Raw genomic sequence first — 26,754 nt, forward strand, 5'->3', positions numbered from 1 at the left:
CTGAGCGGACGATCACAAACTGGTTTCACAACGTCGTGAAACCGATCTTTGGCCTTCTCGGCCTATTGTCCGCTCACGCCACCGACCCGCCAGCGGGCACGGAAAATCCCAGCCCCTATTTCTCTGACTACTACTGTACTATTTCTCACCCCAGTGCTATCTGTCTGTCTCTCCCAATCCTTTATGCACCTTGATTCTCCTTTCTATTGTTGCATCCTGGTTCTCATCCTCCAGCAAAGTTATTTTAAACTCTCAAATAACATTAGCAAACTGCCTCGCAAGGACATTGGTCCTGCTTCTATTGGCCTGCATAGATCTCATCTCTCCCAGAACCAGTCTCTATGTCCCAGGAAACTAAAGCATTCCCTCCTGCACCATCTCTTCAGCCATGCATTCATCTGCTCTATCCTTCTATTTCTAAGCAGCGAGAGTGATCCAGAGATGATTAACTTTGAGGTCCTGATTGCTAGTCTCTTCCTAGCCGCTTAAAATTTGCTAGCATGCAGGACCCCATCCCTCTTTCTAACTAAGTGATTGGCACCAATATGCACGACCACCTCTGGCTGTTCACCCTCCCCTGCTCAGAGTGATCTGCAGCTGCTCAGTGGCATCCTTGATCCTGATTTGTGAGCCATATAACCGTGATGAAAATTGCATACATCGGGGTAGATTATATTCTGTGTGAGGGTGTAAAACTGACAACGGCAAACTGGCAGCTCATTTTGCATCTTTTTCGTGTGAAAATAAAAATCAGCAGAGATGGAAAATAGCCTCGCATTTTACACTCTTGCACAAAGCCAAGATCTACTGTATCCACTCTTTCTCTCCCACATTCTCAAATGAAAATTGTCCCCTGAACACTTTTTCATGAAGAAAGCAGCCAGTTGGAGAGGAGGTGGGGAGAGTATTTTTTTGCATTCAAGAAGCTGCCAAAGAAAATACATTCCTTGTCTTCACTTGACACCCATCCACTCTCCAGCAGGTATTACTGAAGAACAAACAGGAGAATGGACAACGGATTGATTTTTTTTCAACTCTCTTGGCAGATAACTTCAGTCCTCTCAGTTCTGGGCCACTACTTATATTGACAATTTCAACACTGGAGAAAATAAAACTGATGTTATCGACTTTGTGCAGCAGTTTCAAAGGGATCTATTCATTTTGGGCCTTTTATCTGGACTAGGTAATTTACAGGCAATCCAATTAAATAGCTGATGTAAAACATGGCTGGTTATTTAATTCATCCCGGCCAAGAAATAAAAAATATCAATCTGATCAATGTGAAACAAATTTCATTGGTCTTTCCAATCCAAATTAAAAGGTTTGTTCATGACAAAAAATGAAGCAGCATTGCACAATGTCACTAAGCATTTAAGATCGAAACTTCAGAGCCTCTGAATCCATATTTCAAGCTTCTCATTATAACAAGCTTTTGTTTTGTGTGAGCTGAAACCCATTATGGTTAATAGAAGATGTCAAGAGGTAACCCATTGATAAAAAACCTTCTTTTATTCAATCATGGGATGTGGGCATCACTGGCAAGGCCAGAATTTACTGTGCATGCCAAATTGCCCTTGAGAAGGTGGTGGTGAGCCAAGTCCTTGAACTGCTGTAGCCTTTGTGGTGAAGGTACTCACACCACAGCCTGGGTAGTGAAAGTGTTGTTAGGGAGGGAGTACCAGGATTTTGATTCAGCAACGATGAAGAAACAGTGATGTATTTCCAAGTCAGGATAGTGTATTCCTTGGATAGGAACATGCAAGTGGTGGTGTTCCCATGCGTGTGTCACTTGTCCTTCTGGCTGGCAGAGGTTGAGGCTTTGGAAGGAGTCGAAGGAGTCTTGGCAAGTTGCTGCAGTGCATCTTGTAGATGTACATACTGCTGCCATTGTGCACCGGTAGTAGGGGGAGTGGATTATTAATGTGGTGAATGGGGTGCTAATCCAGCGGCCTGCTTTGCCCTGGATGATTTTGAATTTCTTCAGTTTCATTGGAGCTGTACTCTTCCAGGCAAGTGGAAAGTATTCCAATACACTCCTGACTTGTGTCTTGGAGATGGTAGAGAGGCTTTGGGGAATCAGGAAGTGAGTCACTCACCCAAAGGTTCCCAGACTCTGACCTGCTCTTGTAGCCACCATATTTATGAGTGTGATCCAGTTAAGTTTCTGTAATGGTAATGATCAGGATGCTGATAGTGGGGGATTCAGCAATGGTAATGACATTGAATGTCAAGGGAAGGTAGTCAGATACTCTCTTGTTGGAGATGGTCATTGCCTGGCACTTGTGTGGTGTGAACGTTACTTGCCACTTAATCAGCACAAGCCTGAATGTTGTCCAGGTTTTGCTGCATATGGACACAGACTGCTTCAGTATCTGAGGAGCCGCAAATGGTGCTGAACATTATGCAATCATCAGCGAACATCCCTACTTTTAAATCTATGATGGGGGGAAGGTTATTGATGAAGAAACTGAAAATGGATAGGCCTAGGACACTGCCCTGAGGAACTCTCCCGGTGATGCCCTAGGGCTGAGATGATTGACCTCCAGCAACCCAACCATCATTTTTTTTGCTAGGTATGACTCTAGCCAGTGGAAAGTTTTCTCCCTGATATCCACTGACTTCAATTTCACTGGGCTCCATGAGGCCACATTCAGTCAAATGCTGCCTTTATGTCAAGGGCAGTCACTCTCAGCTCACCTCTGCAATTCAGCTCTTCTGTCCATGTTTGCACCAAGGCTGCACTGTGGTATGGAATCAAGTGTCCTGGTGGAACCTAAGCTGAGCTTCAGTCAACAGGTACTGGTGAGTAAGTGCCATTTGATAGCACTGTCAATGACATCTTCCATCACTTTTGATCATTAAGAGGACATTGATGGGACAGTAATTGGCCAGATTGGATTTTCCTTTCTTTTTTGTTTCCTTATCAGTTCTATAATTACCAATCTCTGATACTTTTGCATAGGTGTACTAGAACTGCCCATCTCCTCAAGAGAGGCCTCAGTTGCCTTGCTAGAAAGTGCTATACCATTGTGAATTACAATTCTAAAATGTACAATCACTCCTCTAATTCATCCATCCACCAATTACTTGCCTCAGCTCATCTGCTGCTGATACCCTCATCCACACTTTTCTTTCTTTGAGACTTGATTATTCCAGTACTCCTCTGGTTAGCCTCCCAAGTCGCTCCCTGCATAAACTTGAACTCATCCAAAATTCTGCTGCTCCTATTCTTACTTGCACCAAGTTCTGTTCACCCATCACCTCTGTGCTCATTGGCCTACTTTGGCTCCCGGACCTACAGCAACTCCATTTTAAAATTCTTATTCTTGCTTCCAAATTCAATGACACCCCCTACCACCACCGACCCCTCCCCACACCCCCTACCCCCTTTACTATTGGTGCAATCTCCTCCAACTATACAAGGCCTCCGAGGTTTCTGTGCTCCCACAATTCTGGCCTCTTGCACACCCTTGATTTATATCGCACCATCATTGGCAACCGTGCCTTCACCTACCAAGCACCTAAGCTCTGGAATTCCTTCCCTAAATCTTACTGCCTCTCTAGCTCTCTCTCCCTTTTTAAGGCTATTCTTAAAACCCACCTCTTGACCAAGGTTTGGTCCCCTACCCTAATTACTCCTTATGTGGCTTGGTATAAAATTTTGTTTGATAACACTCCTGCTGCAATCCATGTGGTGTAGGTACACCCACAGTGCTGTTAGGGAGGGAGCTCCAGGATTTTGATCCAGCGACAGTGAGGGAACAGCGATATATTTCCAAGTCAGGATGGTGAGTCGCTTGTAGGGGAACTTCCAGGTGGTGGTGTTCCCATCTATCTGCTGCCCTTGTCCTTCTAGATGGTAGTGGTCATGAGTTTGGAAGGTGCTGTCTAAAGAGCCTTGGTGAGTTCCTGCAATGAAGCTTATAGATGGTACACACTGCTGCCACTGTTCATTGGTGGTAGAGGGAGTAAATGTTTGTGGAAGGGGTCCCAATCAGGTGGGCTGTTTTGTCCTGAATGGTGTCGAGCTTCTTGAGTGTTGTGGGAACTGCATTCATCCAGGCAAGTGGGGAGTATTCCATCACATTCCTGACTTGTGCCTTGTAGATCGTGGACAGGCTTTGGGGAGTCAGGAGGTGAGTTACTCGTCACAGGATCCTTAGCCTCTGACCTGCTCCTGTAGCCACAGTATTTATTTGGTTAGTCCAGTTCAGTTTCTGGTCAATGGTAACCACCAGGATGTTGATAGTGGGGGATTAAGCGATAGTAATGCTATTGAATGTCAAGGGGCAATGGTTAGATCCTGTCTTGTTGGAGATGGTCATTGCCTGGCACTTGTGTGATGTGAATGTTACTTGCCACTTGTCAGCTCAAGCCTGAATATTGTCCAGGCCTTGCCGCATTCAGACATGAAATACTTCAGTATCTGAGGAGTCACGAATGGTGCTGAACATCGTGCAATCATCATCGAACATCCCCACCCCTGACCTTATGATGGAAGGAAGGTCATTGATGAAACAGCTGAAGATGGTTGGGCCTAGGATACTACCCTGAGGAACTCCCGCAGTGGTGTCCTGGAGCTGAAATGATTGACCTTCAACAAGCACAACCATCTTACTTTATGTTAGGTATGACTCCAACCTCGAAGAGTTTTGCCCCTGATTCCCATTGACTCCAGTTTTGCTAGGGTTCCTTGATGCCACACTCGGTAAAATACTGCCTTTATGTCAAGGGCAGTCACTCTCACCTCACCTCGGGAGTTCAGCTCTTTTGTCCATGTTTGAACCAAGGCTGTAATACAGGTGGGCAACCCTTGCAGAACCCAAACTGAGTGTCAGTGATCAGGTTATTGCTAAGCAAGTGCCGCTTGATAGCACTGTTGATGACCCCCTTCCATCACTCTACTGATGATCACCAGTAGACTGATGGGGTGGTAATTGGCCGGGTTGTATTTGTCCTGCTCTTTGTGTACAGAACACACTTAGGCAATTTTCCACAAAGGCGGGTAGATGCCAATATTGTAGCTGTACTGGAACAGCTTGGCTAGGGGCATGGCAAGTTCTGCAGCACAAGTCTTCAGTGCTATTGCCGGAATGTTGTCAGGGCCCATCGCCTTTGTGGTATCCAGTGCCTTCAGCCGTTTCTTGAAATCACGTGGAATGAATCAAATTGGCTGAAGACTGGCATCTGTGATGCTGGGGACCTGTGGAGGAGTCTGAGATCTTCTGGCTAAAGATTGTTGCAAATGCTTCGGCCTTATCTTTTGCACTAATGTTCTGGGCAACCCCATCATTGAGGATGGGGATATTTGTGGAGCCTCCTTCTCCAGTGAGCTGTTTAATTGTCCACCACTTACATCTCAGATCTGATCCATTGTTTGTGGGATCACTTAGCCCTGTCTATCACTGACTGCTTATGCTGTTTGGCACGCAAGTAGCCCTGTGCTGTAGCTTCACCAGGTTGACACCTCATTTTTAGGAATGCCTGGTGCTGCTTCTGGAATGCACTCCTGCATTCTTCATTGAACCAGTGTTGACCCCCTGGTTTAGTGGTAATTATAGAATGGGGGATATGCCGGGCCATGAGGTTACAGATTGCGGTTGTGTACAATTCTGCTTCTGCTGATGGCCCGCAGTGCCTCATGGTTTCCCAGTCTTGAGTTGCTAGATCTGTTTGAAATCTACCCCATTTAGCATGGTGGTAGTGGCACGCAACACGATGGAAGGTATCCTCAGTATTGCCATGCAGTGATGTTGAAACTGATTACAGCTTCTTTACTGGGCTTTGTGAGCATGGAGTTGGAGTGATATCACCAGGCTGTCCAAGTAGCTACAAGGTTCTCATAGATTCAAAGAGGAAACTAAAAGTACTAAACCAAAATCATTTCTAAAACTTTTTAGGTAGAGCAAATTAAAGATTGGGACATATACGGAGATATTGGGACATATATATGAAAGTATAAGCTGATGTATTCTAAAAAAAAGCTTCTTTTAAAACATTACTATTTTAAAAATTTAGCTTAAAAAATCTACCAATTAATCATTTAATAGCACTCCATGATTATAAAGGTACTTTTTCAGGGCAAGTTCCATTGTTCAGTATACTTATTCATCACATCTCTGAAAAACCCAGTTACATCTGATTGAACAAGTTGTAATCTTTTATGTTTCTAACAGCAATGTGGGAGTGAGAAAGTTGATGTTCTCATTGATTTCATGATTACTGGCTGTGAGGCTGGTCCACAGTGCAGCACTGAGTGTTGGACCACAACTTCAGGATTTCCACATTAATCTGTGCATTGCCCGATATCCTGTCGTTGCAATCAGTTTCAGAGAGGTAATGATGGTGAACGCTGACAGTTCACTGTCTACCGCCACCGGCTCCCCATCAACCCTGCAAAATCCGGCCCACCACATGATACATTTTTCCACTAAGTCATGAGGGACGTTTCTTAGATATTGGCAAATTAATAATTGCACTTTATTGAATTGTGTCTATCTTGCGTTAAACATTGAAAACATTCTACAGTTTGGAAAATGAAGGCTATAAACTGAGCAAAAAATCTGCAGTAATGTTGGTCAAATATAGCATTTGTTGATGAAAGGGATTCTACTGATCACTGGCATGTGACGGCAAATTGTTCAAACATTATTGTAAGTTTATTTTAAGCCGTCAATGGCTTTTCTTATCTTTTCATGTTTAGCATGTTATTTAAACACAAATTCATCCTTTTTTGCATTATTTATAAAAATGATAAAAAATCAATGAAGAGAAGTGACATTTGAAAAGTACACCAGTTGTGGAGAAGTCTACCATACAGAAAGAAGCTGTTTGGCTATTGTGCCTGTGCTGGCTCTTTGGCAGAGCAATTCATTTAGCTGCACTCCCCATAACTCTGTAGCTTTTTATCCTTCAAGTACTTATGCAATTCTCTTCTGAAACATACCATTGAAGCTATCTCCACCAACCTTTCAGTCAGCGTTTTCCAGATCATGACAACTCATCGCAGAAAAAAAGCTCCCTCATGCCATTTCTGATTCTATCGCCAATCGCCTTCATTCTATGTTCTCTAGTTACCAATCCATCTTCCACTTGAAACATTTAGTCTTATTTACTCTATCAAAACCATTCATGATTTTGAACATGATACATAATACATGTTATGTATCACATATGTATGGTGTACATGGGTTTTATAAGGTTTTAGCATAACTTCCTCGCTTTTTTATTCTAAGCATCTATTAGTGAAACCAAGGATTCCATGTTTTTTTAGCAGCCTTCTCAACACGTCTTATAACCTTTAAAGATTTATGTGCATACACCACCAGAGCTCTCCATTCCTGCACCCCTTTGAAAAATTGTACTGGTATCTCTATATGTTAAAACTTCTCTTAGTGCAAAAATGCTATGCTTTGTGATCTTTAATTTTATTGCTCTACCATTGACATAGTAGAATGTACTCCAGATCATAAACACACTTATATGTGGTCAATTAAATCATAGATTTACAATTCATCATTCATTGGTATTTGGTCCATTCAACAGAAGGGTTCTCTTTCCAGTATTTGCAGTGATATACTGTTATGTTTTAGTGTTTGACAGCACATTTCCTCAACTATTTTCCTTTTTGAAAACTTCCTTAGGAAAAGTAAAGGTACAAAGAAATACTCTTTGGGATCATTGTATTAAAATTGTGGAAACATTTCTGCAAAAATGCTGTTTAATTTCCCATTTCCAATATTTCAACCAAACTTGAAGGCATGAATTGAAAATTATGGTACATAGGGTAAAGATTAGCATTTAAATCTTTTTCTTTCAACATGTAGCTTAGAGTTAAGAGGGTGTGAAGAGTGAAGAAAAATACTAATGACTGATATACTGACAAAAAAATCTTGGTGATTGAATTTATGACGTTCTTACCTCAGGGCAAGGGATGTGATGAGTTTAAGCAATACCTAAGTGACCTGACTTCACCCTGATATTTCTGCGCCGTGCATAGAAGGCACTGTGCTTTCTACTGGAAACATGTAAAGAGCTGTTGATACAAAAATCATAGGGTACTTTAACTCAATAGACTCTATAGGAAAATCATGGAATCAGATCACCCAACCATTTTACACCTTGCCTGATTTGAAGGCAATGGAAAGTAAAATCGCAGTGTAAAACAGGCATCTGATCTGATTCAATGGGCAGAATCTTGCCCTCGGATGGCGTGTGGACCCCACCAGCTTGGCGGAGGGCCGGCAGCCGACCCCCGCCACTGAAACGAGGCCCGCCGCCATTTTAAGTGGGCCGGCCAATTAAGGCCCGCCCAGCGGCATCCCCGACAGGAAGCGTTATGCGCTTCCTGTTCTGGGAGGGGGAGGGATTCCCCATCGCATGCTCGCGAAAGAGTGCACTTCTCCCTGAGGCAAAGCCCTGTCTCAGGGAGATTACTGAGTGGAAAAAACTTTAAAAATAGAAACATTAAAAATTATTAACATGTCCCCCTCATGTGACAATGTCACACGAGATGGGACATGTTAATAAAGAACACATAGACTTTATTAATTTTTTACAAAACAGGCATGAAATCTCATCCCGCCAGTGGGTGAAGTTTCATGAATAATCTGGAGCCCGCTGGGGCTCCTGGCCTGCCCGCCAGCCTTAAGCTTGGACGGGCAGATCTTTAATTACTTTAATTAGCCTGTCAATGGCCTCAATTGGCCATTGACAGGTCGGCGGGTGGACAGCTGATTTCACTATTCGCCCTCCTTTCTAAAAATTTAAATGGACCGGGATGACGTCCGAGGTTCCTCCCAACGTCATCTCGCGTCATTTTCCTGTCAGCGAGCGGGCCCCACCCCCAAATCGCCGAGGGGGAAATCCTGGCCAATCAGTTTCTCATGTGGCAGGTTAGATTAAAATTATCAGCCAGCTACCCCTCAAATAATTTGTCAGTTTTCAAGCAAGAAAGAAAGTATTTGCATTTATAAAGCTCCTTTCATGACCCCGACACCCGAAAGCTTTACAAGGAGCACTGGTTTTTAAAGTGTAGCCCATTGTGATGTTGCTCCGCTAGCGCATACATTTCAAAAAATTGTTCATGGAATGTGGCTAGCATTTGTTGCCCTTCCCATGTTGCCCTCAAACTAAGTGGCTTGCCCAGCCATTTCAGAGCACAGTTAAGAATCAACCATGTTGCTGTGGGTCTGGAGTCACATGTCAGCCAGACCCAGTAAGGGTGGTAGATTTCCTTCCCTGAAGGACAATAGTGTCCAGATGGGTTTTTGTGACAATCGATGGTCACCACCACAGATTCACATTTAATTCCAGATTTTATTTATTGAACTGAAATTCCACCAGCTACCATGGTGGGATTTGAACCCATGCCCCCAGAGAATTTACCTGGGTCTTTGGATTACTAGCCCAGTGACATTACCACTGCACCACCATCTCCCCATGTTATAACATGCTGATTAACAAACTGCTGAATATGTAAATAGTTTGGTATACATCAGCACAGGAAACGATGCAAGTTAACATGCGATATAGTAGTTGAGCAGTATTGATCAGCAAGTAACAAGTGTATGAAGGACTCTCCTAGAATCCTGTTATTCTTCAATAAGGAACCCTTGGTTTAGATTACCAATCACTGTCATAGTGTTTGATATGTTTAAGAGCCAATAACACAACATAATCAATCTTATAATAGCAGCCAATCTGCCTGTTTCTAATTCCCACAAACTGCATTGAGATAAATGACCAGATAATCTGTTTGGCTTGAAGAATAAATGACTAATGAATAAATGACCTGTTTTTTTTTCAAATAATACAATGGGATCTTTTACATACCTGACAGGGCAGGCAGAATCAGGCAGAAGAATATTTCTTCTGAAAGACAACACCTCTAGCAATGCAGTATTCCCTCTGTACTGTACATCTGCGTCAGTCTATATGTTGTGTTTTACATTTCTCCCCATTTTAATATCCATTGATGCCAATGCAAAAAAAAAAATGAGGGGGAGATATAGGATAGGCTGCTAAGTTGCTATCATTTGTTTTACACCATGGTACAAAATCAAAACCTACCGCTATGTCTTGAGCACTGTTTTGTACTAAAAGTATAAAATTATAGCCTGTCTATTCCTCAGTCTTTTCCCTGTAAAAGTGCTCAAACAGCACTCTTACTGAGTCATAAGACATCACCACTCAGTGAAATCCTATATGGAATAGGTTGGGATGGCAAAAAAAGGTGCTGAGTGCACCTAACTCACACACAACCACTATCTGTCAGGAGAAAATTAGGGTATAGAAAACCTTCCACGCAACTAATTATGTATATTATAATCCTATTGAAACATCATAAAAAGCAGCCAGTCTTCTTGTCCATGTTTGAGCCACTGCTTTTCCAGCCACCACTATCTTTGGTATAGTCCTGATATGGACAGGCAAAGCATCCGCTAATTTCAAGCAGGAGGCTACTGATAATATGCAAATCAGGATCAATGACATACAAGTGGTGACGAGGGTGGCACACATGTTCTGCGCCATTTGTAGCAGGTGGTAGCAGCCTATCCAGCAACCCCTAAAAGGGGCCACAGGCCCAGATAACGGTCAATCTTTCTTTGGTGGGGCCTGCCCTTGCCTAGGGGTTATAGTCAGCTCCATTGAGCTTTTTATACTTTTATTTTCAAAAGGAGGAATGGTGGACAAGCATAAAGCTGATCCTAAGAATAATATGCTGGATGCTAGAAACCTGATTTTATAAAGCTAACCCTTCTGGTCACGGAGATTCCAAATATAATTTGTTTTTCCTTTCTTTCTCTCCCGCAAGTACTGACTCCAGGGCCGAAAAGTTGATTGCACCTGAAAATGGGCGTGCCAAGGACAGGGCATGCACTGCAAATGTTTGTTTTGGGTGTCAGGCGGGCAGGAAGAAAGGAGGGGGGGGTTACTATCTTAGGGGCACTGCCTCCTGATACACAAAGGGCACCCCCTGAAGATAGTACACCCACTTCCCTTCCCGCCCTTTGAAAAATGTTTTTAAAACGGCGCGCCACTCCCGCCCACAACTGTGTGGCGGCATGAGCAGCGTATTATCGGGGTCAGTTGGTTTGTTAACAAGCTCAATGGACCCTTAATTATTTATTTAAATATGGTGGGCAGGCTGCTGATTCCAGTGTCCACCCACCTTATGGGGAGGGTGAGCTCAGGGTGGGTGGGAAGGTGGTGGGTTGGGCACCGACCCTAATTTACATGCCCCCGCTTCACGCTGAAAACACACCTCGCAGGGACATATAACATCCAGCATCCAGCCCATCATTAGGTATCGGGCATGTCGCCAATGCTATCATCAGCTGCTTATCTATTTGGATGAGTTATGGGAGGTGAGGGGTGGGGCAGGAAATCGAACCTCACTGACACACACACTGACTGCTGACAGCAGGGAGTACTTTAAGAATAAAATGACTGTAAGGCCTGCAAATCAAACCGCCCCACCCCCCCACAAGTTTTATTTTTATGGGATGTAGGGCATCACTGGCTAGGCCCAGCATTTATTGCCCATCCCTAATTTAAGAGTCAAACACATAGGTGTGAGTCGAGTATCATGTGTAGGCCAGACCAGGTAAGGACAGCGGATTTCCTTCCCTAAAGGGCATTAGTGAACCAGATGGGTTTTTAGGACAATCGACAATGGTTTCATGGTCATCATTAGACTTTTAATTCCAGATTTTTACTGAATTCAAATTCCACCATCTGACGGAGTGGGATTCGAACCTGAGTCCAAAGGGCATTACCCTGGGTCTCTGGATTGCCACTAAGATAAAGCAAAATACTGCAGATGCTGGAAATCTGAAACAAAAACAGAAAATGCTGGAAAAGCTCAGCAGGCCTATGCAGCATCAAGGTCCCTTCTGAAGAAGAGTCACACGGACTCAAAACGTTGACTCTGCTTCTCTCTCCACAGATGCTGCCAGACCTGCTGAGTTTTTCCAGTATTTTCTGTTTTTGTCTCTGGTTTACCAGTCCAGTGACAATACCGCTACCACTGCCTCCCCATATTTTTATGCTGCTTTGGAGGCCCAGGTTCAGGTAGTGGACTGGAGAAGGGAGATTCTGATTTCTGCCCCACTCCCACCCAGATGCAGCACTATTTGAAGAAGCGGGTGGTGTCATGGACAATAATGATCCATCAGTAAACATCAGCAAAATGGATTATCTGGTCAATATCTCATTGCTGTTTGTGGGATCTTTCTGTGTGTAAATTGGCTGCTCTGTTTCCTACATTACAAACAGTGACCACACTTCAAAAAGTACAATATATGCTGTAAAATGCATATTGGCATGTTCTAAGGATGTGAAAGGTGCTATATAAATGCAAGTTCTTCCTTTTAGTCAAAAACTCTATACCTCCTAATCTCAAACAATATTGCAAATTTCAATTCTCCACACTTCACATCTAGCACACAACATATGTACTATATGATAATGACAAGCACATTCTCTAAATGCCTCAGAAGGATGTCACTAACACATTCACTTTTTTCTTGCAGGAGGCTCCACACAACATGCAGCATGAAGTCACAACCAGGGAAGGTCGAACCCATTTGCAAATTCCCATCCCCTGTTGAAGAAAATGTGCTGGCCATCACAGGCAGTGTTCAGACCATGGCGTATGGTAATGCTGAAGAGACATTGGAACATAGGAATGGGAGTAGGCCATTCAGCCCCTCAAGCTTGTTGCCCTGTTCAATTAGATCATAGTTAACTCATTGATCTGCCTTTGACACCCTTACCTTATAACAATCAATTGTATTCTTGACATTTTCAATAGATCTAGCATCCACAGCCTTCTGGGAGAGAAAGTTCAAGATTTCAACTTCCCTTTGTGAAACAAAACCTTTTCTGACTTCCCTCTCAGAAGGCCTAGCTCTTATTTTAAGGCTATGTCTCCTTGTTCTTCATTCACCCGCCCAAGGGAATAGCTTCTCAGTATCTGCCCAACCAAATCCTTTTATAATTTTAACTGAGTCAATTAAATAACCTCTCAATGTTCTAAACTCAAGAGGATACAAGCCATGTTTATGCAATCTGTTCTTATGATTTAACAGCCCTAGTATGATTCTGGTGAATGTGCGCTGTTACCCCTAAGCAAATAAATCCACCCTTCCTGAGGTGAGGTGCCCAGGGACATCACACAGGGTTTCTTAAGAACAGGATCCTCTTTTTACCATTTTACTTCCAACACACCTTACATACCCTGCTCAACAAGCTGCAGTTGCTTTCACCAGCTATTTATCTCCCGTTGCTTTCCCTTCACATCAAAAGGTTTGTCCTTCTGCTTCATTTCAGATGCTGAAAATGTCAACACCACAATGTCACTGCTGAAAGAGGAGGTCAGACTTCTTTAAAATGCGGCATCACTCAATCTGACCCTGGAAAGCACCAGCTCAGAGACTGGTCTGCAGCCACTGGGGAAACACCTTTGAGGGGCAGGGATGGGTAAATGAGCACAGAATAAGACTGATTTTTTTTTTTAACAATCCCGGTTAAATACTATATAAAGTTGGAATTCAGTTGTTAGGTTATTTTATTTATTTCTGTATTAGGTGTAGTTAATAATATCTTGAATGAATTGAGGGAAAGACCAATAAAGCTGGATAGAAGGAAGGCAATAGAATGGTAGTTGTATGGATGGTGATGGTGGGAATGATGGAATTATTGGTGTGTTTTGATGGATGGGAAGGCTCATGTGAAATTGGCTGAGGTGCTCTTTGCAAGCTCTGGCATCTGGCCGTGGTCAATGCTGTTCCTTTTCTTTCCCTTCTTTGTGCTATTCCTCCTCCTCTTCTTCCCACCTCCTGTTCCATTTATTGTTGCCCAGTTGGTAAGGGATAATCCCTCAGAGTTGCAACATTTATGCAGCAGCAAGATCTGGAAACGCGGTTAGGGTTGTGCTGCAATTCTCCCTATCCAGGTAGCGGAAGTGTTTCTCGAGCACTATCAATTGCTCATTTCTGTTTTTTTTATGGCAGCACAGTTCTCATAAGACAGCTCTGCTGCTGTGCCCTCCTTTCTGACAAAAGTCACGAGTCAGGTCAGAAGGGGATAGCCTGTGTCATCCAGTAGTCAGCCTGTGATATAAGGGCCTGGTTCGAATAAAGGCAGCTCAGAAGACTGCAAGAGCAGGATGAATGAATAATGCCTACTGTTAGGAAATTGGCCACGGGCCTTCATGATGCACTCACTGCCTGTGGCCACAAACGAACTGGACATTGAGGGAGTGGAATCATTGTCCACTGCAAAAGCTGTCGAGAGGGTGATGAACAGCAAATAAGGCAATGTGATAGTCTGTGTTGCCTTGGGCCCTGTAAAAGTCGGCAATGTCTCCAGTGCCTAATGCTCAATCATCCTGCTTTGTTGTGAAGACCCACTATGGGTATGATCTCCTGCACAGTACTTTTCATCTCCCTTGTGTCCCAGCTGCTCATGCTCTCTTCACCTTCTTGGCTGCTCGCGGCTCTCCTCTATTCACAAAGGCAGACCACCCATGACTGCAATAAAACTGAAAGCAGATAGAAGCAATTCCAACACCAGCAAAAAGTGGTTAGTAGAAGTAACAATGAGTTGTAGAAGGCAGAAAATAAGCAAATAAAATCCAAGATATTAACCAGCAGCTTAAAATGATAGACCAGCAACCGACCTGGACGCACCAGAGTTAAGCTCTTTAAATATCACGGTTATATTTCCTGCCTGTTAGTGCCATGAGTTGTTGTGTGAGTTTATTACTTGACAAGTCAAATGTCAATGCAGCCCAATTTCAGAAAAGGGTCCTACAACAAGCGTAGAATCCTTCTTTAAATAGTGTAATGAAGCATTTTAATACCTCCGGTATTAATACCTCCTGAGGAGCCTGATGTGGAGGGGGGGTGGAGTGGGGGGGGGGGGGGGGGTGGAGTGGGGGTGGAGGGGCACATGTGTGAAGGAACTACCTCCTGCATGGGTAAATGACATTCATTGTTTGTTCTTACCCAATATGGTGGGTGTCACACTTTGAGCCAGAAGGGTGCGCTTGTTTTCTCTCTGTTGATTTGAGGCCTTAAAGAAAGGAGAACAGGTTTTCAGACCTGTGGAGAGGTGGTGGCGTAGTAGTATTGTCACTGGGCTAGTAAACCAGAGGTATAGGGCAGAATTTCCTGGTCAGCGTGTGGGGGCGGGCCCAACATGCCGACGCATAAAATGAAGTGTGGTGATGTCGGGCGTGCGTCCCGACGTCATCGCGATATTTCGTATGGCCGGCATGTGCTGGAGTCGGCTGGACGCCTGCCAAAATGTAAATGGCCTATTAAGGCCATTAAGAAGTTAATTAAAGCATTTAAGAACGCTGCCTGTCCAACATTAAGGTTGGCGGCAGGCGAAAAGCCCAAGCGGCCTTTGCGTTTTTCTGGAAACCTCGTCCACGGGCGGGATGAGGTTTCCTGAAGCTTTTATTAAATAAATAAAATAAATTTTCATAAATTTAAAAACATGTCCCAACTCATGTGACAAAGTCACATGAGGGGACATGTTTAAATAAATTTTCAAATCATTTATTCAATCCTTTTAATATCCATTCAATCTCCCAGGGGCAGCTCCATGCCTCAGGGAGGTTTCCACGCTCGTTTGTGCACATGTGCAAAAACGCACTGGCCCTGACTCTCCCTCCTCCCTCACAAGCAGCGCTGAGCACCACCAGCCGCGTATTACACTGGGCGGGCCTTAATTGGCACGCCCGCATAAAATGGCGGCGCACAGCCGATCACGGGTGGCAATCTTCTCCACGCCCGCCCCCACCAGCCCCCACCCAGCCCACCCGCCATAGGAAAGACCCTGGCCATAGGGTAATGCTTTTGGGACCCAGGTTCAAATCCCTCCACGGCAGATGGTGAAATTTGAAATTGGAATTAAAAGCCTAATGCTGTCATAAAAACCCACCTCTTCCACCTATATGTGACTCCATGTGATTACCATGTACCATGCCCCCTCAGCTGGTGAATCAATATTCCTCCATATAGAACACCACTTGGAAGAAGTACTGAGGGTGGCAAGGGCACGGAATGTACTCTGGGTGGGGAACTTAACATCTATCACCCGCTGGCTGAGTGCTACAGGACATAGCTGCTAGGCTGGGTCTGCAACAGGTGGTGAGGGAACCAACAAAAGGGAGAAACATACTTGACCTCATCCTCACCAGCCTGCCTGCTGCAGGTGCATCTGTCCATGACAGGATCGGTAAAAGTGACCATCGCACAGTCTTTGTGGAAACAAAATCCTGCCTTCACAAGTTGCAAGTAACATTCGCACTAGACAAGTGCCTGGAAATGACCATCCCCAACAAGAGAGAATCTAACCATCATGCCTTGACATTCAATGACATTACCATCACTAAATCCCCACTAAATAACATCCTGGGGGTTACCATTGACAAGAGACTGAGCTGGACTAGCCATGTAAATACTATGGCTACAAGAGCAGGTCAGAGGCTAGGAATCCTGTGGTAGGTAACTCACCTCCTGACTCCCCAAAGCCAAGTCAGGTACGTGATGCCTGGATGAGTGCAGCTCCAACAACACTCAAGAAGTTTTACATCATCCAAGGTAAAGCAGTCCACTTGATTGGCACCATATCCACAAACATTCACTCCCTCCACCACTGACGCACAGTGGCAGCAGTGTGTACCATCTACAAGATGCACTACAGGAATCCACCAAGGCTCGTTAGACATCGCCTCCCAAACCCACGACTGCCACTATCTAGAAGGGCAAGGGCAGCAGATAAATGGGAACATCACTGCTTGGAAGTTCCCTTCCAAGCCACTCACCATCCTGACTTGGAAATATATCGCATTCCTTCACTGTGGCTGGGTCAAAATTCTGGAACTTTCTCCCTAACAGCACTCCCTAACACCACATAGACTGCAATGATTCAAGAAGGCAGCTCCCCACTACCTCCTCAAGGGCAGTTATGGATGGGCAATAAATGCTGCCCTAGCCAGTGACGCCCACATCCGTTACTGAATTAATAAAAAACAAGTAATGGGATTATGAAGGGATTTGAGGTGGTAAAATAATGAAAGGAAGATTATTTCAAATTTTAAAAAATTATGAATCACATAAAACGAGGAATTGCAAGAGATGTAGGGTGAGTCAGCATCCGTATAGAGGGAAGATCGTTGATGATATTTCAGGTTGGTACCATTGATGAATTGTATATGCCTGAATTTATAAGGTATCGCCTGACAGCTAGACTGAATAAGAAAGTTCCTCTGTGAAGGGATAGGATGGGAACTGATCCAGGACACATTTCCGTCCCAGTGCGTCGGCAACACCAAGCTCCAATGAAAATACCAGCACTGTGTCTACAGCAAGGTTTATCTTTGCTGCTTGGTGAAGCATAGAATAAACCATTAGCAACACTTGTGCAGCAGCTCAACAGCTAGCTCACAGGGGCCAGGACTGTATTTACCAGAAAAAAGGTCTGCGGGACTGACAGCAGAACAGTCAGCTCTATGCAGTGATTTGATTCTTCCACTTAGGAACGATTATGATCTTGACGTATTATTCTTGAGTTTAGCTAGTACAGTAGCATGGTTGGCTAGCAACAAGAATCATGAACTCATCATTGCCAATGAAGTGATTAATGTGAATTATTCATTGCTGTTGTGAGAGTTTTTCATCTGTGACTTTTCAGAGGTGGGAAAATTTAAACCATACAATATCTAATATCTCATATCTTGCTGGAAGTTCTGGCAGCCGCTCTATCTCTATTAGAAATGTTGGAAGGAGATGCTTCCTCACACTCCATCTCATTTTTCATTTTCTTCAGCTTTCAACCCATTCACTTGACCAAGAACCTGAATGTGCAACCTACCTTCGAAGCACGTACCTCCTGAGTATCTACCTCCAGAACTCTGCCAGTTCCAGTACATGAAAAGAGTGGCATGGGGGACTCACTCTATGATTTTCTTACCCCCACCCCACAACCACTTTGGGAAGAGCCGAGCTTTTGCTCCACAACAGCTACTTCCATTATGTTGGGCTACCACTGCATCCAGAAGAACACTGATCATGAATTTCCATTCATTAATAGAGAAAATCATGGGGAATGTGTAGGCTTGAATCCCAAATAGGCACGCCTGTCAGGGAAGCTCCCTTACTGGGAGCCTGACCTGATCAAGTCACCATTTACATCACCCTCAGGGCCCAACCAAAGTCAGGATGTTGTCAGCCAGTGAGGATGGGAGGCACAAAGCTGTAGCTTCTCAACTCAGCTCCATGTCATTGAGGCGTCTGAATGAAAACCAGTTTTATAAAAATGTTCAGATCACCTTAAACATTGGCTGGTGCCCCAAGTACCAAGAAAAATAAATTGTTAGGATTTCGCAACAGTAGAATACCTGACGCTTTAACCTCTTATCATTTATGGATGTCAGGACGCATTCACTAATTTATTCATTTGTATTCGACTCTAATCATGAGCTAATTTTCTGGGGAAAGGAATGTTTGTTAAAATGTACTTCCCATAGTTTCAATGCCAAGGAAATTTTCCATTATTTTTAGAAATCCCCTATAAAGGGTTAATTTGACACTGGGCACATTCAACCTCTAACCTGCTGCATAGATTTTCAGGTTAAATTGTGCATCCTGCATAATTACAATAGCGCCTCTTATTGGTTATACATGGTAATATTGATCTTAATCCTCTCAACATCTCCCCCCATTAATTAAGATCAATGGCGAAATCCTGGAACATGTGGACCGTTTTCCATATCTTGGGAGCCTCCACTCGACGAAGGCAAACACAGATGATGAAATTTATCATCACCTCTAACATTCCAGCTCAGTCTTCAGCCAACTGAGGGAAAGAATATTTGAGGACCAGGACCTCAAACCCAAGACTAAGGTGATGGTTTACAAGGCAGCAGTTATCCCCACACTCCTGTATGCTTCGGAGACTTGGACAACCTGCAGTAGGCACCTCAAAGCTCTGGAGAAGTGATACCTTCACTAAATCCTCCAAATCCGAAGGCAAGGAAGGTGATCCAAGGGCACTATCCTCTCCGAAGCCAACATGCCCAGCATCGAGACACTTATCACTCAAAACAAGCTTCACTGGGTAGGACATGTCGTTCATATGCATGACACCAGACTCCCGACGCAACTGCTCTACTCAGAACTAGGTTGCAGCAGGAGACTCCCAGGTGACAGCAAAAACACTTTAGGGGTGTCCTCAAAACATCCCTGAAGATGTCAAACACCCCTCGCAATTCCTGGGAGTCCATGGCTTGTGACCAACCAAAATGAAAAAGGTTCATTGGGAAAGCACTGAATATATCAAAAGACTTCATCAGGAATAGGCAGAGGTGATGCTGAGGCATCGGAAAGAGCACACAAACCTCCAAACAACTCATATACCCGACCCTCCAAGCACCACCTGCCCCACATGTGGTAGGATCTGTAGATCATGTATTGGATTTATCAGCGCTCTCAGAAGCATTGAACCAAAGTAGAAGCAAGTCATCCTCGATCCTGAGGTACTGCCTTTGAGGGAGGACACATGGAACTGTATTTGTGTTATAAATGTCATATAAATATCCCAGTTGAAAAGTAAGTCTTCAGGCTTCCTCACATTCATTCCCTTCCATGTACTTGCAAATTACTCAGGTTGTAGCATTAAAGTTGCTTCCTAATGAGTTACCATCAGCATTGGCATAATCGTAGCAGTCTGGCCTCTGAGTCAGAGGATATGGATTCAAACTCCCTGCAAAGGCATGGGCATGAAATCTAAGTTGACACTTCTGTGCTGCACTGACAGAGGTACTGTCTTTAAAACCCAAGACTAACTCTCAGGTCGAGATAAAAGGTTCCATGACACTATTTGAAGAAGAGCAGAGTAGTTGTCCCAATGTCCTGGCTAATATTTATTCCACAGCTAATACCTAAAACAGATAACCTGGCCATTTATTTCATTTGTGAGAGCTTACTGTGTGCAATTTGACTAAAAGCTTAGCTTATAAGGTAGACTTTAAGAAGAGTCTCAAAAGAGGAGAGAGAGATGGAGGTTCAAAAAAATTTAGTGATAGAATTCCAGAGCTTAGAGTCTTTACAGCTGAAGGCGCCATACGATGATGTTACTGAAGGGCAACATGTAGATGAGAATTAAAAATGTTGCAAGGAGAGATCTTTGGGGGATGCAGAGGTAATAATCCAGGGTCAGGAAGAGAAGCCATTGCTGGGAATTCTTTGGCTATGGCTGGATATGTAAGAGTGAAGCCTGTTAAGGCAGTCCCACTGTGTTGAATAATGGAAGAGAGTCATTAGAAGAGGGTATTGTGGCCAATTATGCCAAAGTTGGAGCAAAGTCAAGAAGGATGTGAATGATAATGCACCACGGTCATAATCACAGAGGATGTAATTTGTAATTTTGGTTAGGATTGCTGTGACAAAGCAGAAATCTGATTGGGGAGGTTCGAACATAGAGTTATGAAAAAGTTGGACAAGGATTTTGGAGGAGACAGTGTATTCATGGAATTTTGAGACAGAAGCAGGGCAGTATGCAAACACAAAAGGGACAAGGGTGGAATTCTGATGAAGGGGGTTGATAATGGCTAATTTGAATGAGTGCCTGAGGACAGGGAACCACTTACAAGATCAGTTAGCTTGGTGGTCAGGAAAGGAAGTTGCTAGATGAGAGTGTCATAGGGTTCATGTTGAAAGAGCAGGAGCTGAGTCTTATGGACAAGGTGAGCTTGGACAGATTGTGAAGAAAGATAGGAGAGAAACTGGAAAGAAAGTGTCTTATAATAGGCAATGGTATACCTAAACTTATTCTGAGCAAGCGTTTCCTAATTATGTGAGTGAAGCATAAACATATGGACCTTTGCAATTCAGTGAAAATTATTTTTAAATATTATTGAAGGACTCAAAAATAAGGCACACACGAACATTCTCGCACAATGCCTGCCTTTATGAGTGAAAATTTAGAATTGCAAAATCCAGTTCAAGGTCACTAAATGACTCATTACTTTACCTTACTTTGCAAAAACTCTGTTTAAGATTTTTCTGCACTTTGGCACACTATAAATAAATAATACGATGACATGATTCTTTGACTAAGTGGGACAACCACAGTCACCATTCTATTTAGCACTTGGAAGTTAAAGGGCAATTTCCATATTATTCCTAAGTTTTTCTATTTATAAGAAACATATCTCCATTCTCCATTAGTGTAATGAAGCATGCCATTTCTATCCAGCTCCCTTTACTCCAAGGAGCTGTTTTTCTTTCACTGAAAAGATTCATCAAATGCTGCTCAAATGCAAAATCAGCTCTAACAGTAGATGTTTTCCTGAACAATCTTGACTGCGCGAATAGCTACACAAATAACCAATTTAAGATAATCAGCCGAGTTCAAAATGTGGCTCATTTACACTTGCTACACTAAAACCAACATACATTCATACACAGGGACCCATTCTCTGCAAACAGAAGAAATATGTTCAAGCCTTGCAAATTTTTTGAATTACCTGGGAGCTTGGGGAATCTCTTGTTCTTCAATAGTTGCTCTCTACATGGCAACGCCTTGGCCACTCAGAGTTGACTTGCTAACCAATCAGCGGTGTTATCTCTTGTACTATAAATTGGTGTGATCATTTAAAATTTGGCATTTGCCCTGATGAGTGCAAGACAAAAAGCTTTCGCAACATAGATTGGATCTTACATCTCAGCCCCAACATACGCCATGTTCTTGTAAGATAAAGCAGGTGACCTTCCCTCTGCCTTTCCACCCACTTCGACCTGTCTCCCATATTATGCTGGGTGGGGAAGGTGTTCGGCAGCCTGCCTGTCCTTAGGCCTATAGATGTCCTTAAGTAGCCAATTAATGGCCACTTATGGGCCTCATTCCGCCTCGGCCATTATTTCACATGCGGCAGTGGAAGGTATAGGCAAGGCAAGTAGCCTAGCAGCTTTCACTGCATGGGCTAAGGTCTGGCAAGAAGGAGGGGTTACCTCCTTTAGGGACTCCCCTGTACCCATCAGAGACACCACACCCAAGATCAGAGACTCCCTTTAACCCAAGCCCCCCCGCAACCTGGCCCCCCACCCCCCTTGCTGGTATATCCCAGCGGCCCATCCAAAGTACTGGGCTTACCTCTGAGTCTGGGCTCCATGACTCTTCTTCCTTGGGGACTGCCTGTAGTCCCAGCAGTGGCCACCACTCGATCCTGGCACTGCTGCGACTACAGAGCTGCTGGCTCTGATTGACCGACAGCTCTCGAGGCAGCTCTTCAACCCAGATGGGGGTGGAAATCCCACTCTGAATCAACTAAGGCTGCTCCCAGCGTATTATCACTGTGGGGCAGCTGGCTTCTGAGCCAGCAGGCTCAAGGCTGGCTTTTCTGTCCAGGCGGGAGAGGGGCACAGGGAATGCAGCACCACATAAAATCCAGTCCCATGCCTTTCTTCTTAGCACCGTCTTTCTTTTATTTTTGCACCAAAAGAAAAACAAAATAAGCTTCCTAATGCATCTAGCAGTAGCCTGGCATCAACGGCTTTTTTGCTCCAGACCAAAGTTTGACAATAACAGGAACAACTTGCATTTATATAGGGCCTTTAACATAGTAAAATGTCACCAAGATGCTTCGCAAGAGCATTATCAGACAATAACAAACACTGTAATAAGGAGACATTTAGGAAAGGTGCCCAAAGCATGGTCAAAGTTGTCAGTCTTAAAAAGCAAAAGAGGAGAGAGAAGTGGAAAGGTGAAGAGGCGTAGGGTAAGAATCCCAGACAACAGGCCCAGACAAATGAAGACATGGCAGACAATGATGGGTGAAGGAAATTGGGGATGGTCAAGAGGACAGAATTGGAAGAATGCAGGGTTCTTGAAGGGTCGTGTGGGTGAAGATGATTAGAGGTAGGGAGGAGCTAGGTCATGGACAGATTAGAAAACAAAGATGAATGTTTTAAATTTGAGGCATTGATAGAGCCACTGATGTTGGTAAGCGTATGGTTGATGAGTGAATGGGACTTGGTGTGAGTTAAGTTAGTTGCAGCAGAGTTTTGGATGAGCTCAAATTCATAATGATGGAAGAACTGTTGCAAGGGAATTAACAGAAAGAGTATAATAGCAACACAGTGACAACATTATGTTGCCAATCACATCTGATGGTATCAATTAATTAGTTTTCACATCAATTGCACTAAAGTTTGAGTAAAAACAACTTGTAAATATATTTTGAAGTTCATTCTGCAACAAAAATAAGCTCTCATGTGGCACAGGGCTTGAATTGTCAGATCAGGATGTTCTTTGGGATTGAGCTTCCTGTGCAGGCACCTCTTCAAAGTTCTGCAAATTGAATGATTAACTCCTTTAAGATCTATTCTAAACCCGGTACTTTCTGATGAGCTTGATCCTAAATTATTCTACCTGCACACACTTGATAGACAGAACCAGTCCAGACAAAATAGGAAGCAAGTGTGTGGGTGGTTCATTACATACCAATGGAAAATTAGTCATGTTTGGTACATGTGCAAACAGGAGGAGCAGACTAAATACATTCATACAAAGTGTATCCACTGCAGAAATGGATTTGATTTTTTTTGGAGCCAATATAAAGGGATTTTTATCTATTAGCCGCATGGCATGTATGATATCCTATGGTCCTCTTTATGGATTATTCTTTATTCAGAATAATTATGATAGTTTGTTTGATGTAAGATCTCTTCCCATCACCAGCTTCCATATGCAACACTGCTTGATCAATAAAGCGTAATAGCAATTAAAAGTTGAACCAGGCTGTCAGTTGCAAAATAATCTATTGTTTTGTGTGCAAGTTATTTGCTTGGGTGTTGGCTGCCATTGTAACATCCATTACCAAATAATGATAGCAATAACTTCATGTTTTAAATGTTATTCCTTGCATTCCTCAATTCATTTGCTTATAAAAAAAGTCATTGTGCCTGCCCATTCATATCGTTAACCATTTACTGATTTATTACTGTTGCCCAACTTGCATTACAAATGGTTCATCCAAAGCCACATAAAGTCATTCATTTCCAAAGATTCCTGTGGTTTTTAGAGGCCAATAATCTTAGCCCCCAGGGCATCATTGCAGGTGTTCCTCAGGGAAGTTTCCTAAAAAAAGAAAGACTTACATCTATATAATGCCATTCAGAACCACTGGATGTTTCAAAGTGAATTACAGCTAATTAAGTACTTTTGAAGTACTGTTATAGCATAGGAAACCCAGTAGCCAATTTGTGTGCATCAAACTGCTACAAACAACAGTGATAATGGTCAGATAATCTACTTTTGTGACATGATCTGTTTTTGTGATGATGATTGAGGGATAAGTATTGGCCAAGACCTTGGGAATAACTCCCATGCTGCAATGAGATCTTTACAATCATCTGAGAGGGCAAACAGGGTCTTGGTTTAGCACTTCATATGAAACTTAGCAACTTTGACAGTGTAGCACTCCCTCAGTACTGCACTGGAGTGTTAAGCCCTGGTTTTTATGCTTAAGCCCTAGAGTTGGACTTGAACCCACAACCTTCTGATTCACAGGGATGTGTGCTATCAATTGGACCAAGGCTTACCCTAGGATCAGCTAGCTTCAGCTGCTTTATCAATGATCTTCAAATCATCATAAGGCTTGATGGGGGAACGTTCACCTATGATCACACAGTGATCAGTTCTGCTTACAGCTCCTCAGATACTGAAACAGCCCATGCCTGTACGCAGCAATACCTGGACAATCTTCAGGCTTGGACTGATGAGGGACAAGTAACATTTTCACCACACAAATACTTAGCAATGACCATTGCAAAACAAGAGAGAGTCTAACCACCTACCTTTAACATTCAACTGCATTACTATCACTGAATCCCCCACCATTAAATTCCTGGTGGTCACTATTGAGCAGAAGCTGAAATGGACCAGCTAAATAAATACTGTGCCTACTACAAGAATAGGACAGAGGCTGCAAATTCTGTGGTGTATAACTAACCTTCTTATTCTCCAAAACTTTTCCACAATTCACTAGGCACAAGTCAGGAATGTAATGAAATACTCTCCACTTGCCTGGATGAGTACAGTTCCAACAACACTCAAGAAGCTTGACACCATCCAGGACAAAGCAATTCCTTTAATTGGTACCCCATCCACCACTTTAAATATTCATTCCCTCCACCACTAGTGTACAGTGACAGCATTGTTTACCATCTACAAGATGCACTGCAGCAACTCGGAGGCTTCTTAGACAGCACCTTCCAAACCTGTGACCTCTGCCACTAGAAGAACAATGGCAGCTGACTCATGGGGACACCATTATCTACATATTTCCTCCAAGTCACACCCATTCTGACTTGGAAATATATCGTCATTCCTTCACTGTCGCTGGATCCATTTCCTGGAACTCCTTTCCTAACAGCACTGTGGGTGTCCCTACACCAGATAGGCTACAGTGGTTCAAGAAGGCGGCTCGCCTCACCTTATTAGGGGCATTTAGAGACAGATGGTAAATGCTGGTCTTGCCAGCGATGCCCATATCCTACGAATGATTTTTTTTAAAATTATCCTCATTTCAGTGAAGCCATGAAAAAGCACAGCATAAAGCTAATTTGTTTGGCTGCAAAAGAAAACTGCAATGGCCAAGTCTACAACAACACAAAAGCAAAATACTGCAGTTGCTGGAAATATGAAATTAAAAAAAAATGTTGGAAATACTTAGCAGGTCAGACAGCATCTTTGGAACGAGAAACAGAGTTAATGGGTGGGATCAGCTGAGATCTGCAGTAAGTGCAGGAGCGAGTGGGAAAATGGACGTTTTACAATGCTGGGTTATCACGCTGTATCGTCCCAATCCCGCCTCATAATCCTGGGAAACACGCCGTTTCACTGCCGGGCAGACTCTGATTCATCCACCACACCATCATCTTGCCGCTTCCTCACCCCAGGCACCATATTTAAAGTGCAGCCATGCACACCTCTCAATGTTTCCAGCACAGGACGGTTGCACAGAAGACAAGGCCTCGAAAGGCAAGAAGGCTGCAGCCCCCCAGTTCAGTGATGCATCCCTGGGATGCCTTCTGGATACTGTTGGAGCCCACCGCGATGTCCTCTACCCCTGCTCTGGCCGCAGGAGGCCCATCAGAGCCACCACTCTGCCTTGGGATGCAGTGGCAGTGGTGGTCAATGCCAACGCTGCACAGAAGAGGTTTGCCATCGAGTGCAGAAAGAGGATGAATGATTTCATCCAGGCCGCCAGGGTAAGGCAGCTATCTCTTCATTCTAAACTCATGCATTCACACATCACACATTCACTGGCATCTCACTCGCTGCCAGCTCAAGGGACATCACCACTCACTCCCTCTCTCACACTCACTCTCATATCTCCATCTGGCCTCATCTCCTTTGGAGACTGCCTTCTCAGCCCTCACCCTCTTGATGCCACTTGTACAGATCAACATGTGTCCCGACACAAACCCTGGGATAGCCCCCTTCTCCAGTAATGCCATAGCCCTGCAGCTTCTTCTCTTGCCTCAGGCCATTTCTCCCCCTCTTCCCCAAGCAAGCCTGAGCCCTGCAGCTGCTGAAAAGTCAACCTCACCTTACGGCTGGTCTCATAAGTGGAGACCTGCACATGAGCCCCCCAAAAAGTGGTGTGCTTCTGCCTGTGAAGCCTGGCACTGATGACCTTGAGTGCTGCTCGAAGCAAGGTAGGCAAAC

Source organism: Cetorhinus maximus, chromosome 5 (assembly GCF_964194155.1).
Source record: "Cetorhinus maximus chromosome 5, sCetMax3.hap1.1, whole genome shotgun sequence".
Lineage (NCBI taxonomy): Eukaryota > Metazoa > Chordata > Chondrichthyes > Lamniformes > Cetorhinidae > Cetorhinus > Cetorhinus maximus.